This window comes from Erinaceus europaeus, chromosome X (assembly GCF_950295315.1).
Source record: "Erinaceus europaeus chromosome X, mEriEur2.1, whole genome shotgun sequence".
NCBI classification, from domain to species: Eukaryota; Metazoa; Chordata; class Mammalia; order Eulipotyphla; family Erinaceidae; genus Erinaceus; species Erinaceus europaeus.
In genome coordinates, this window is record NC_080185.1 from 85,699,765 (window position 1) to 85,714,383 (window position 14,619).

Below are 14,619 nucleotides of genomic sequence, written 5' to 3' on the forward strand. Positions count from 1 at the left end.
TTATAATTCTGTAAGGTTATATATGATAGGCCAAATGCATGGTTTAACTCCCCCCCCCAGGATTTTTCTGGAGCTTCATGTATGTGCAGTTACATCATGTTCAGTTTGCTTTTCTTTTGTCCAGATAGAGGGAAGGAGAGAGACAGATAAAAGGAAAGCCACTGCAGCACTGTTCCACTGCTTGTGAAGCTTCTCCCTTTTTTAATGTTTTGTTTTGATTAGTGATTTAATATTGATTTATAAGACTGTAAGGGGGAATAATTGTAATAGGGGTGTGATTCCATACAGTTCCCACCACCAGAGTTCTGAATCCCATCCCTTCCATTGGAAACTTGCCTATTTTTTTTTTATCCCTCTGAGAATATTTACCAAAATTATTTTTGGAGTACAGAAGGTGGAAGTTTCTCCCATTATGTGGTGATCAGGAGCGCAAATCTAGGTCCTTGCTCCTAGTAAAGTGTGTTGTACTGCATAAGTTATCTCCTGGCCCCCTACATTTTTTCTTCTCTTTTCTCCCTCCTCTCTCTCACCTTTCTCCCCTATCTCTACTTCTCTCTCCTTTCTCTCTTGAACAGTACTTTAAATACAATGTATTCATTCACTGACCATCTCAAAAAGATTTCTTTGTATATATAAAACTATGAACTTGCACCTGGATAGTGTAACTATTTGTGTCATGAGCTTGACCCAGGTTTGAGCCTGGCTTCCACCTCACTAGAGGTAGAAGTTGTTACAGTGTCTTTACCTTTCTACCACTGTTTCTGTCCCTTGACTATCTGACAGTAAGTTTGGAGTGGCAGTGTCCCAGCAGCAATAGAAAAAACAAAACAACTATGAACTTGTGTGTTTAAATACTTGATAAATTTTATTTTATTGCATTTAATTTTTTTTTTACATAGAGACAGAAGCTGAGAGGGAGGGGGAGGCAATGAAAGAGAGCACTGCTTTTTCAATCGTTAAACTTCCCTCTGCAAGTGAAGACCTGGGGCAAGAACTTCAGTCCTCATGTATGTGTGCTCTACTGCCCCACCTCTAATGCAGTTTTAACCATGAATGAAGTTAGAGTCTTACTTTTGGCCCATGAGAATCACTTAAAATTGGCTCCTGATTCTTAACATGAGCTTAGTAGTCTGTGATACCTTCCTTACTGTCTTATGTATCAAGAGGTTTCAGGTTCATCTTTGTATCCCAGACCTAGAATTAGCCAATGAGATTAAAAGGTGAAGTCAAAAGAAATTTATTTTCTGTGTACCTAGCTCCCCAATCTCTTCAGATCTCTCTCCCACCTCCCTCCCCTCTTATTATAAGTATACTGCTTCTCATTCTCATCCTTTAAAAAAAGTGCTGCACAGTGTCTCATTTCTGCTGCAGAGCCACTCGGACCTGATTTTCCTATTACATATTTTTGTGAGAAAGAGAAGCTACAGGAGACACTGAAGCACTATTCTACTATCTCTGCAGTTCCACCTGTTCCTGTCATTGGTGTTCCATATGGTATTAGCAGTCAAACCCAGGGTCTGATGTATGGAACATATGTGTTCTACCTGCCAAACGAACTACTTCCTTGATCCCTCTCTCCCACTTTATTTGAATTTAGGTGGAAAGTAATGAGAAGCCTTGACAATAGTAGAAAAAGCTTAGAATTGGCACTTTGGATTTTTGGTCCCGTCTACTTAAATAGTTATGCCACTTTGGGAAAGTTAACCTATCAGTTGACTTCATCTGGTGAAAATATACTATATTTGTAGAGTTGCTATTATTAAATGAGGAAATGTTAGTTCTATGCCATAGGTGTCAATAGATGCTAATTTATTTACTATTTTGCTTAACCTCTCTAGTAGTTAAAGAGATGGACAGTTGCAGTAATGAAATTATGGTTAGTTAGCAGTGCTTGTCGTGGGGGGGAGAGGTAAACATTTTCCCTTTTTAAAAAAATATTTAATCCATTTTGTTGCTCTTGTTTTATTGTTGTTATTGATGTCATCATTGTTGGATAGGACAGAGAGAAATGGAGAGAGGAGGGGAAGACAGAGAGGGGGAGAGAAAGACAGACACCTGCAGACATGCTTCACTGCTTGTGAAGCAACTCCCCTGCAGGTGGGTAGCCGGGGACTTGAACCGGGATCCTTATGCCGTTCCTTGTGCTTTGCACCACCTGTGCTTAACACCACCTGCGCTTAACCCGCTGCACTACTGCCTGACTTTCACATTGTCCCTTTTAACATTTTACCTGTTATTGAAAATGGAGTTCATGACACATAGTGAATAATCAGTAAAAACTTTAAAATATGATAATAATCTTCCTAGTTCATGTCACATCCACCTTTAATCATTTCAATATGAGCTTCTTTTAAAGTTTTCTTTGTTAAAGAGTATTTTATTTATTGGATAGAAACAGAAATTGAGGGGCCGAGTGGTGGTTCACCTGGTTAAGTGAACATGTTACAGTGTGCAAGGACCTGGTTTGAGCCCCCGGCCTCCACCTGCAGGGAGAAAGCTTTGTAAGTGTTAAAGCAGCAGTCTCTCTGATTCCCTCTCTATCACCCCCCTCCCTCTCGATTTCTGTGTCTCTAGCTAATAAATAAAGATAATAAAAATAAAAAAGAGAAACATTGAGGGGGGAAGGTAGAGAGGGAGATAAATCTTCAGCACTGCCTCAGTGCTTATGAAGCTTTCCTTGATGAAACAGCAGGTGGAAGTTGGGGGCTAGAACCCAGGTCCTTGTGCATTGAAGCATGTGTACTCCTTAGCATGGATTTAGTGTTTCTTAGTATAGATGGACTATGGACAAATACAGGAGAATTGGTCGCTGCCCTTCAGAAACTCAGTTTAGTTAAGGATTATAAAATTATGTTTAAAATCCCTTTTTGTTTATCATTTCTTTCCCTGCTTGATAGTTGTGTATTATTTCTCAAACTCTCCTTAACTCTATGTTTCTACTCATCCTTTGAGACTGCTGATACAAGAGAAAGTCTATAGAATATGAATACAGGGTAATAATTGAGAAAAACCTTTGGGCAGAGATTAGATTTAAAGAAGATTAACACCAAACAGAACCAGAATATCACTCTGGCGCATGGGGTACCAGGGATCACTGGGACCTCAAGATTAGCCCCCTTCCCCCTTTTAAGTATTTTGCTGCTGAAGTGAGCACGATTAAATTTCCTTTTTAAATGAGCTTAGTTATCTTTCTCCCTGTCTATCTATAATCTATCAGTTGTCTATATGTGTAGCAACTAGAGTATCACTCTAGTACATGAAGTACTGAAATTAAACCAGGAGCCTGAAGCATGCAAGTCCTGTGCTCAGCCAATTAAGCTATCTCATCAGTCTAAGGATTGGGTTTCACAGTGATATGTTTTGGGCTGCCACAATAGCTTACTTGTAATGTACTTGGTCTGTCATACACATGACCCAGGTTTGAGCCCAGCCCCCCCTATGGTAGTGAATGAAGCTTTATTCCCTACTCATCTCTATCTGGAAAAGTTGACTGAGAGCAGTGAAGCCTCCTCAACAAACTCACATGTGGTCAACACTGTGATTACAGTCCCGTGTGTGTGTGTGTGTCGGTGTGTGTCTGTGTTCCCGTCCGTCCGTCCGTCCCCTACCACTGCTCAGTTCTGGTTTATGGTGGTGTGGGGCATTGTATCTGGGACCTTGGAGCCTCAGGCATGACAGTCTGTTTTGCATAACCTTTATACTATCTCCCCTACCCACAGTTTGTTTATTTATTTAATATTTATTTTATTTATTTATTCCCTTTTGTTTCCCTGTTGTTTTATTGTTGTAGTCATTATTGTTATTGTCGTTGTTGGATAGGACAGAGAGAAATGGAGAGAGGAGGGGAAGACAGGAGAGAAAGATAGACACCTGCAGACCTGCTTCATCGCCTGTGAAGCGACTCCCCTGCAGGTGGGGAGCCGGGGTTCGAACCGGGATCCTTATGCTGGTCCTTGTGCTTTGCGCCACCTGCGCTTAACCCGCTGCGCTATAGCCCGACTCCCAGTTTGTTTATTTCTTAAGGATTTTATTTATTTATTGATGAGAAAGATAGGAGAGAGAGAAAGAACCAGACATCACTCTGGTACATGTGCTGCCAGGACCTCACGCTTGAGAGTCAAGCGCTTTATCTACTGCGCCAACCTCCTGGGCCACTGTTTATTTATTTTTTAAAAAAACTTTATTAATGAGAAAGATCTGAGGAGAAAGAGAGAGGGACCAGACACCACTCTGCTGACCAGACATATGTGCTGCCAGCGATTGAACTTGGACCTCATGCTTGAGAATCCAATGCTTTTATCCACTGCACCATCTCCCAGACCACCCCACCCAGTTTACAGTCTTAATATAGACCTATATCTGATCTCCAGCCTCTGCTTTGTTGCTTTAACTAATTTTTTTTTAAAGATAGAGGCAGACACACATCCACCCTCCCACCCTTGAAGCTTCCTTCAATGCAATGGAGGACAGTCTCAATGCTGGGCCACACATAGAGAGACACACACACACATACACACACACACACACACACACCCCACACACGCATGATGAAACAACACTTTATTCAAATAGGTTATTTCTCCAGTCCTGTCGTGTTCTTCTTTCCCCTTCCCTCTCTTTTTTTTGTTAATTTTTTTTTTCATATAGTGAAAAGTTGTTTAGAATTGGGAAGCTAGACTAAGTTTATATGATCCCAGTTTTGTTGGCAACTTCCAAGGTGTCATAGTCAGGAGCCAGTCGAACATATGCTACCTTTTCTTCCTCAAGTCTGATCAGGGTGTTGACATTGGCCACATCAATGTCATAGAATTTCTTTACAGCCTGTTTTAGCTGGTGTTTATTAGCCTTAAAATCCACAATGAAAACAAGTGTGTTATTGTCTTTGATCTTTTTCATGGCTGATTCTGTAGTCAGGGGGAACTTGATGGCATAGTGGTCAAGCTTGTTTCTCTTGGGGACGCTTTTCCGAGGATACTTGGGCTGTCTTTGGAGCAGATGGAAGGTAGGTGATGTATGGATCTTTTATTCCCCTTTATTGCCCTTGTTTATTGTTGTTGTTGTCATTGCTGTTGTTGTTGGATAGGACAGAGGGAAATTGAGAGAGGGGAAGATGGGAAGAGAAAGAAAGACACCTGAAGACCTGCTTCACCGCTTGTGAAGCGACCCCCCCTGCAAGTGGGAAGCCGGGGCCTTGAACAGGAATCATTACGCAGGTCCTTGCACTTCCGCGCCATGTGCACTTAACCTGCCATGCTACTGCCCACCCCCACCCCCCCGTGAAAGTTTTTTTTGTATAACTACTATGTTATCTCCTGAGCCCTCACCTTCTTTCTTAATTTGTTGACCATAATTACCTCCATCCATTTTGTACCGAAGGACATAGCAACACCCTTCTTGGAAAATAACATTCCATTGAATATATGCCCTATAGGGGTATCCAGATGTCTGTTGATTGGCATTTAGGCTACTTCTACTACTACATTATTGTGAATAATGTAGCTGTGAACATAATGGTGGATATGCCCATTTAAATGTTTTCATGTCTTTGGGTGTATGCCTAGGATTGGTATGTTGTGGGGAAATGTGAGAGACCACCTGAGACCAGTTCAGTCAAATTTGAGAGTCTACTAAGCCAGCTGGTGACTACACTCAACAGCTAAAAGTGCTGCACAGAGTGCAGTCCCGAGCTCAGTGTAGCACAACCATTTATAGGGGTAAGTGCAGAAAGTAAGCTAGGTTACAGAAGCCAAACATCCAGTTAAGGCGGTCTGTTATGCAGTCAGGACAACCCATTATGGAAACAATCAACAATCAATGATTTCAGAACACTAAGATCTACTTTTTGTTGGCAAGTAAAGCAGTTACACAGATTCAGGTTCAGGTCAAGATGGAGTCAGTTATGCTAAGGAAGTGGGGACCCTGTCACAGGTATTGCTGGATCATAAGGTCATCTGAGGGTGTGTTCCAGTATTCCCATAACAGTATGACAGAGTCCCTTTTCTCCAAGTCCTTGCCAACACTTGGCATGTCAGGTGTGAGGTGGTTTCTCATTGTGGTTTTGATTTATATTTCTGTAATGATAAATGAAGTGGAGCATTTTTTTCATGTTTGTGAACCATATGCATCTCTTCTTTAGAACTCTGTTCAGAGATTTTGCCCACTTTATTGGGTTATTCCTTTTATTTTTGTTCAGTTATATGAGTTCTTTCTAGATTTTTGATATCAACTGCTTGTCAGATAGTTGATGTGTAAATATTTTTTCCTGTTGTCCTGTTTATCTTTGTGGACTCTGCTTTTGATGTGTAGAAGCTTTTCAGCTTGATGTCCTGTCTATTTAATCTTTTAATTTCAGTTGCCCATGTGGTTGTGTCCTACCATTTCTGTCTTGAAATGGGTCACCAATGTTTTTTCTACGTATTCTATTTAAGGAAGGACTCAGCCTTCTTTTTTTTTTTTTTTTTAATTTTTACTTATTTATTGGCTAGAGACAGAAGTTGAAAGGAAAGAGATAGATGAAAAGGGAGAGGGAAAAAGAGATTTTCATCTACAGTACTGCTTCACTTCTCATGAAGCTTCCCTCCTGCAGGTGGGGACCAAGGGCTTGATTGAACCTGCATCCTTGCACATGGTAATATTTGTACTTTATTGGCCTCCTATGTATTTTGGAGTTTCAAGTATAACATGCAGATCTTCCATCCAATTTGAGCTATTTTTTTGGTACATGGTGTTGTGGTAGTCTAGGTTTTTTTTTTTTTAATTTTATTAACATTTTTTAAACTGTTCTTATCTCATCATTCTTTATTTGAACATCTTTTTATATTATTTTATTTGTTGGATAGAGACAGAGAGATCCAGAGGAAAGAAGATACAGAGAGAATGGGAGAGAGGAGGAGAGAGACACCTGTAGCCCTGCTTCATCACCTGTAAAGCTTCCCCCTGCAGGTGGGTACCAGGGGCTTGAACCTGGGTCCTTGTGTACTGTAATGCACTTAACCAGGTGTGCCACCACCTGGCCTCTGGTTTCATTTTTTAAATGTGGCTGCCCAGTTTTCCTAGCACTACTATGCCTTCTATTCCTCACTGGATGGTTTGGGCCTCTTTGTCATGTCATGTATTAGGTGCCCATACATTTGTGGGTTTATTTTGGCCTCTGGAGTATGTTTTATTAGTCTGAGTGTCCATTTTTGTTTAAATATCAGACTTTTTATTTACTATGCTTTATAATATAAACTGAAGCCATGAAGTGTGGTGCCTTCATTTCTCTTCTCAGAAATGCTTTGACTTCATGGCTTCCCTTTGATTCCCCACACTAATTTTTGGTTAATTTATTCTGTTTCCTGGAAAAATGTCTTTGGACTCTAGATAAGGGTGCATCAAATCTGTAGATTGCTTTGATGGGATTAACATTTTAATGTTTATTCATCCAATCTATGAACAAAGGATATACTTTTATTTTTGTATTATTCGCTATTTCTTCTAACATTGTCCATCTTAAAGTTTTCATTGTAAAGATCCTTCACCTTCTTTGTTAGATTCTTTTCAAGATATTTTATCTTTGGGGTTCAGCTGTAAATGGGATTGCCTCCTTCATTTCCCTGTCCTTTGACTCATTTCTGTATGAAAATGCCACAGATTTGTTTGTGCATATAGAATTGGTATCCTACTTTACTGAGTTCATTTATGATTTCTAGTAGTTTTTTAATTTTATTTATTTATTCCCTTTTGTTGCCCTTGTTGTTTTTTTATTGTTGTAGTTATTATTGTTGTTGTTGTTGTTGGCTAGGACAGAGAGAAATGGAGAAAGGAGGGGAAGACAGAGAGGAGAGAAAGATAGACACCTGCAGACCTGCTTCACCGCCTGTGAAGCGACTCCCCTGCAGGTGGGGAGCCGGAGTTCGAACCGGGATCCTTATGCCGGTCCTTGTGCTTTGCGCCACCTGCACTTAACCCGCTGCTCTACAGCCCGACTCCCCTAATTTTTTTTTGTAAAGTTTTAAAGAGTTTGCTAGGTATAATGCTATCTGCAAATAGTGATAATTTAGGTTCACCCTTTCTAATTTAGATTCCATTACTATTTTCCCTGATTGCTCTGGCAAGAAATTCCAGAACTACACTGAATGTTAGTAGGTACTCTTGTCTAGGTCCTGATTTTAGGGAAATAGATTTCAGTTTTCTCATCTTTAAATGGTGGTGATGATAATTTATTCATGCAAATATTTTGTTGAATGAACACTCAGTACAATCAGATACTGGGAACATAATAATAATGTAAATAGAGAATCCAGGGCAGTTTGCTTTACTAGGGTAGTGAGTTGATTCTTCACTTGAATGAGTGAACAGAATATGCTACAGCAACTTATTGGAGATAATCAGATGTCACACATAGGTTAAATAAGAAGTAAATCGTGTACCAAAAAGTACTATATAAATGAAAGGTCAATTCTTTAGCAAATCAGTAACTTTAATCATTATTTCATTTCCTTATTAGACTTGTACTTTAATTGTGTTTATGTTTTCTGTATTCCATAGAGGTTTGCTTGACACCTCCATTATAGACTACTTTTCAGGTTGTTGACCCAGTCTGGGGATCCAAGTCCCTTATCCTGGAAAGAAAGTATAAATTGGAGAGATTCAAGTATCACTTGAAGGCAACCTTTTACATAGAACATTTTAGGGTTTTACTCCCCCGCAGCCCCTCCCCCCTCCAAATAGTTGAAGGTAAGGCCAGCAAGATAGCTTGCCTGGGAGCTTCTGCCCCACTTTGCCATGTGTTCAGCTCTGCTCTAGGGGAATTTGTGCTATGGTGTATTTTCCCTCTTGTTTCTTTCTTTCTGAAAATATTGTATCGAAGAGGTGATGCTCCAGCAAAGAGGAAAAGAATGTTTGTCTTCATGATGAATTCAGATCTGTACTGGAGGCGGGTGACTATGCAAAAATACTTTATGCTTGAGGTTTTGAGGTCTCTGGTTCAATCTCTAGCACCACCATAAGCCAAGCTGCTTATAGTCTGCTCTAGTCAGTCTCTCTTCCTCTCCCCCCTCTCCTCCCTTCCTCTCCCTGTCTCTCCCTCATTGGGGCTTTACCACTCCAGGGTGACTTTTTTTTTTTTTTTTAATAAACATAGAAACACCACATTGAAGCTTCTTTCAGTGCGGTGGAGCCTGGTCCCAGAGCTGGGTCCTGTGCATAACAAAGCAAGCACACTATCCAAATGAGATATGCCAGTCAGCTATATATCCTTTCTTAAAACTGAACTCATTCTTAATTCTAAATATGCCATCAAGTGACCATCGAAATTTATAAAATTGTTATTCCCTCAAATGGGGAAATTTAAGGGATTCCAAAGCTAAATGAGAAATTCAAATACTTTACCTCAATGTCTTTCCCCTTTTGATTATGGCTCTTTATCAACATGGGATCATTTTGAAGCTTTCATGGGGCATCATTTTGACTCTGGTTTCATTCATATTTATTGGATGCTGTAAACCTGCATTTGGAACAGATTTTCCTGCTTGTGAAGCTTTCAAACTAGAGTGATGATTCCTAAACTCATTCCTCACCTTTGTGTGCTTTAAATTTTCTAGTAACGTGTACTGTAAATAATTCAGTTAAAACAGATACTTGATTAAAAATAGTTCTCCAGTGACAATCTCTTTATCCACACCACCTGAGAAACCTGTTGATGATTTATAGCATACCTTTAAATTTTTACTACTTATTTTTTAAAATTATCTTTATTTATAGAATAGAGACAGCCAGAAATCTAGAGGGAAGGGAGAGAGAGAGGCATCTGCAGGCCTGCTTCATCACTTTGTGACGCATTCCGTCTGCAGGTGGGGACCATGGACTTGAACCTGGGTCCTTGAGCACTGTAATGTGTACTGCCTGGCCCCCCTACTACTTATTTTTATATATTATGTCTCCCACTCTCTGTGCCCACAGAGGTCTTACATGTGTGTGAATATATTGCCTTTGCAGCATATAGTCGGTTCCTTCCCTCCTCTCTCCCTTCCTCCCCCCTTTACAATGCTACTTTACCATTCCTGGAACTTTCCTTGTTGCAGTGTATGGTGCCTCCTGTGCTGTACTGGGGACTTGAACCACCATGTGGTAAAATGTGTGGTTTAGTTGAGTGAAATAAGTCAGAAACTGAAGGATGAATATGGGATGATCTCACTCTCAGCCCGAAGTTGAAAAACAAGATTAGAAAAGAAAACACAAGTCGAACCTGAAATGGAATTGGAGTATTACACCAAAGTAAAAGACTCTGGGGTGGGTGGGTGGGTGGGGAGAATACAGGTCCATGAAAGATGATGAATGACATAGTGGGGGTTGTATTGTTAAATGGGAATCTGGGGAATGTTATGCATGTACGAACTATTGTATTTACTGTTGAATGTAAAGCATTAATTCCCCAATAAAGAAATAAATTATAAAAAAAAAAAGAAAAAAAAATGTGTGGTTTACCGAGTAAGCTATCTCCTGGCTTCTTCACTATTGTTTTTAATCATAGGATTGTACCCCAGAGCATGGGTCTTCTATAATTGAAAAATTATCAGTGAGCCTTAGAAGTAGAATTTATTCTGGGTCAAAGAGTTGTACACAGTGAAATTTTTCAGAGGTTGTTGCTAAAGTAAGTGGCTGTATTGAATATTATCACTAGCAGTGTCTATGAGTACCTTATCTTCACCTCTGTTTGCTACAAAATACTATACTGGCCCTCATTAGCATTTTATAATTATTTGTGAGGATGAGCAAATGTTGATAACCTCTGCAAATTGGAAGTCCATACCCTTTTACTTGGTTTTCAATTAGATTGTTTTACTGAGCTTTGGGAGGTTTGTTTGTTTGTTTGTTTTTTAATAGCCACTAGGGTTATTACTGGGCCTCAGTGCTTGCATGAAGAACCCACTACTCCCAATTGCCATTTTTAAATTTTTTTCTTTTTTTATTTCATAGGACAGTATATGTTAACCTTTGTTGTAAGCATTTTTTTATTCATGGTTTGGAATTTCTGCATAATCAATTTTGACTTTTTCTCCATTATGTTTATGGTTTCTAGGTTGTCTTTATATTTTGAGGGAGAGGGAGAGAGAGAAATGAGATGAGACACACCTACAGCACTGCTACACTGGTCATGAAGTTTCTGCTGGTGGGGATTGGGGCCTTGAATTGCATCCTCAGTACATTCAACTGAGTGTACCACCACCACCTGGCCCCTCTAGTTTGTTTTCTTTCTTGGAGATTTTTTTTTTGCTAAAATTAAGAGACTTTCTGTGCATTATCTTTTAAAAATCTTTGTAAAAAAATAAATATTTGTAGTTTAGCTTTCTATGTTTTGCACTGCAAAGTAGACTAATACTTTGATTTTTATCTAAGAGATTAGCCAGTAGCTCCTCTTTCATTCTGAGAAAGACTGTTTGATCATTAACAATACAGTGTAAAAGTGAATTATTTGAAAAATAATTTGTTGTAGTTCAGAAAATGTTGAAAATCATGCTGAGCAGAAAACTGGCTTGGTTATGTTTTGTACTCTAGTTTTTTAAAAATATTTATTTACATCTTCCTTTTTGTTGCCCTTGTTTTATTGTTGCAGTTATTATTGTTGTTGATGTCATTGTTGTTGGATAGGACAGAGAGAAATGGAGAGAGGAGGAGAAGACAGAGGGGGAGAGAAAGACACCTGCAGACTTGCTTCACCACTTGTGAAGTGACTCCCCTGCAGGTGGGGAGCTGGGGGTTCGAACCGGGATCCTTAAGGCGGTCCGAACCGGGATCCTTAAGGCGGTCCGAACCGGGATCCTTAAGGCGGTCCGAACCGGGATCCTTAAGGCGGTCCTTGCACTTAGCGCTAAGTGCGCTTAACCCGCTGCCCTACCGCCCGACTCCTGCTCTTTAGTTTTTTTTTTAATTTTTATTTATTTATTTATTTATTTATTTATTTTTTATTTAAGAAAGTATTAATTAACAAAACCATAGGGTAGGAGGGGTACAATTCCACACAATTCCCACCACCCATTCTCCATATCCCACCCCCTCCCCTGATAGCTTTCCCATTCTCTATTCCTCTGGGAGCATGGACCCAGGGTCATTGTGGGTTGCAGAAGGTAGAAGGTCTGGCTTCTGTAATTGCTTCCCCGCTGAACATGGGCGTTGACTGGTCGGTCCATACTCCCAGTCTTCTCAGTCTGCCTCTCTCTTTCCCTAGTAGGGTGGGTCTCTGGGGAAGCGGAGCTCCAGGACATATTGGTGGGGTCTTCAGTCTAGGGAAGCCTGGCCGGCATCCTGATGACATCTGGAACCTGGTGACTGAAAAGAGAGTTAACATATGAAGCCAAACAAATTGTTGAGCAATCATGGACCCAAAACTTGGAATAGTGGAGAGGAAGTGTTAGGGGGGGTACTCACTGTAAACTCTAGTGTACTTCTGCTTTCAGGTATATATTTTGCAGTAGTTTACGGATACATGTGAACATATGCTCTCTTTCACAGAAACTGGTGTATATCTAGGTTTTGGGACTTTGTTAGAAAGTGAACCACCTGAGATGGAATTAGAGTATACTATGAAAGGAAAGGTCTCACCCGAGTAATGAAGCTGAAGGGTTGTCATTCCACACGTGAAGTCTCTGGACACAGTCTGAAGTGAAGCATGTTGAGGTGGCAATTGTTGTGTTGCTCTTTAGTTTTTAAGTGTAATTCAGATTGCTTATTTAGTATTTAACATTTAGAAATGAAGACAAAAAAAAAGAAATGAAGACAAAGTGTTAACATTGACTGAGTGAGTGATTTAAGGAATCTTAGTTACTAAATATTTATACTTTTATTGTTTTTCTCTTTTTTTCCCCAAGCCACTCTATTAGAGGGAAATAACGGTTTATAGGACAATTATTGATATACTAATACAGTTTATTTTTAAAGTTTTTGTTATTGATTTAATAATTTAACAAGATTATAAGATAATGGGTATGATTCCGCATAGTTCCCACCACCAGAGTTTGTTCCCTTCCCTCCATTGGAAGCTTCCCTATTCCTTATCCCTCTGGGAGTATGGGCCAAAACTCTTTTTAAAATTGATTTAATAATTAGAAAGACTGAAGGATAAGAGAGGTACAGTTGCACACAATTCCCATCACAGAAGTAGAAGGTCTGACTTCCATTGAAAATGGGTGTTGGCAGGTCCATCCATATCCACAGCCTAATTCTATCTTTCCCTGATGGGGTAGGGCTCTGGGGAGATGAGGTCTTGGGGCCCATTGGTGAGGTCTGCTCAGGGAAGTCAGGATGGAATTATAGTAGTATCTGCAACTTTGTGGCTGAAATATGGTAAAATATAAAACAGGACAAAATGTTTAATAAATAGGAACCAAAAAGTAGAAATAGAGCAGATGAGAATAGGAACCTTAGGGTGGAGAGAAACTGATTTCCATTTAAGGTATGTTCCTAGCAGGGAGTAAATATTTTATGAATGTTTGTGGCATAGGCTGCCTTAATGTGCTGCTCAGTTGGTGCATGCTGTTCATTTTCAGCAGACACTTATCATGTCGATTTAAATGTTTTAAAACAATTTTTCATACTGATTTATTTGAAAGACATTGGAAATGATTGCCAGAATGCACATGATGATGTTAACTACTCAGATAGAACCAGTTTTGTCTATATATGCAGCATTTTTTCCTAAAGATTTTTTTTTCCTTTTTACCAGAGGACTGCTCAGCTCTGGTTTATGTTGGTGTGGGGGAGTTGAACCTGAGCCTTTGGAGCCTCAGGCATGAATGAAAGTCTCTGCATAACCATTATGCTATCTACCTCCACAGTTTTTTAATTTTTGTTTTAAAGCTTTATCAATGAATAAATTTGATTCTTACAACCTGTGAAATTGGACTTACTTTCATGATATTGAGGGGGTTTTGCTGCCACACAGTTACTGTAAGTTGTACTTTGACGCCATATAAAAAGGGTCAGTTTTTTTCTCTCAGACTTACTAGAACAAGTGCTATTCCTAAAGGTGACAGCTAGTCTTGTTTTGCAGAGTAGTTGAAATACACTTAAAAGAAAAGCTCTTGATTTTGAAGTATCATTATGTATATTATTTAGTAGACTGTTTATTCATTAGAGAAGTATAACTTGTCTAAATAAATATTTATTTATTGGATAGAGACAGCCAGAAATCTAGAGGGAAGGGGGTGATAGAGAAGGCAGCCCTGCTTCACCACTCGCAAAGCTTTCCCCATGCAGGTGGGGACGGGGGCTCGAACCCAGGTCCTTGCACATTGCAACATGTGCACTCAACCAGGTGCTCCACTGCTGGCCCCAAGAGTTTCCTCCCAATTTTATCTTCAAACTTTTGAGTTTAACTTCTTGGTTGAAGTTGGTACTCAAGACTAACAGTCTGGAGATTGCTTTATACTTTATTCTTTCCTCCATATGGGAATAGAATATAATAAGGGCTTTTAGTTGGGTGTATGTCTAATATCTAGAATACTGATTGCCCTTAGATTAATCTATAGATAAAATAACAAATGTGCCTTACTCTTTGCCAGTCACAATCCTGTGAGATAAATCATTCTGCTTACTTAAGATGTGACAGAGCTACAGTAATCTGTTTTAAGAGGATACACA

General features: G+C 39.6%; 1 protein-coding gene and 1 pseudogene across 15 annotated transcripts in view; one reads left to right on the plus strand and one right to left on the minus strand.

The window, feature by feature from the left end:
- Positions 1-14,619, plus strand: part of HUWE1 (HECT, UBA and WWE domain containing E3 ubiquitin protein ligase 1) — a 175,053-nt gene that overhangs the window by 12,526 nt on the left and 147,908 nt on the right. The gene's annotated exons all lie outside the window — the stretch shown is intronic.
- On the minus strand, positions 4,659-5,459 carry LOC103120433 (large ribosomal subunit protein uL23-like; annotated as a pseudogene).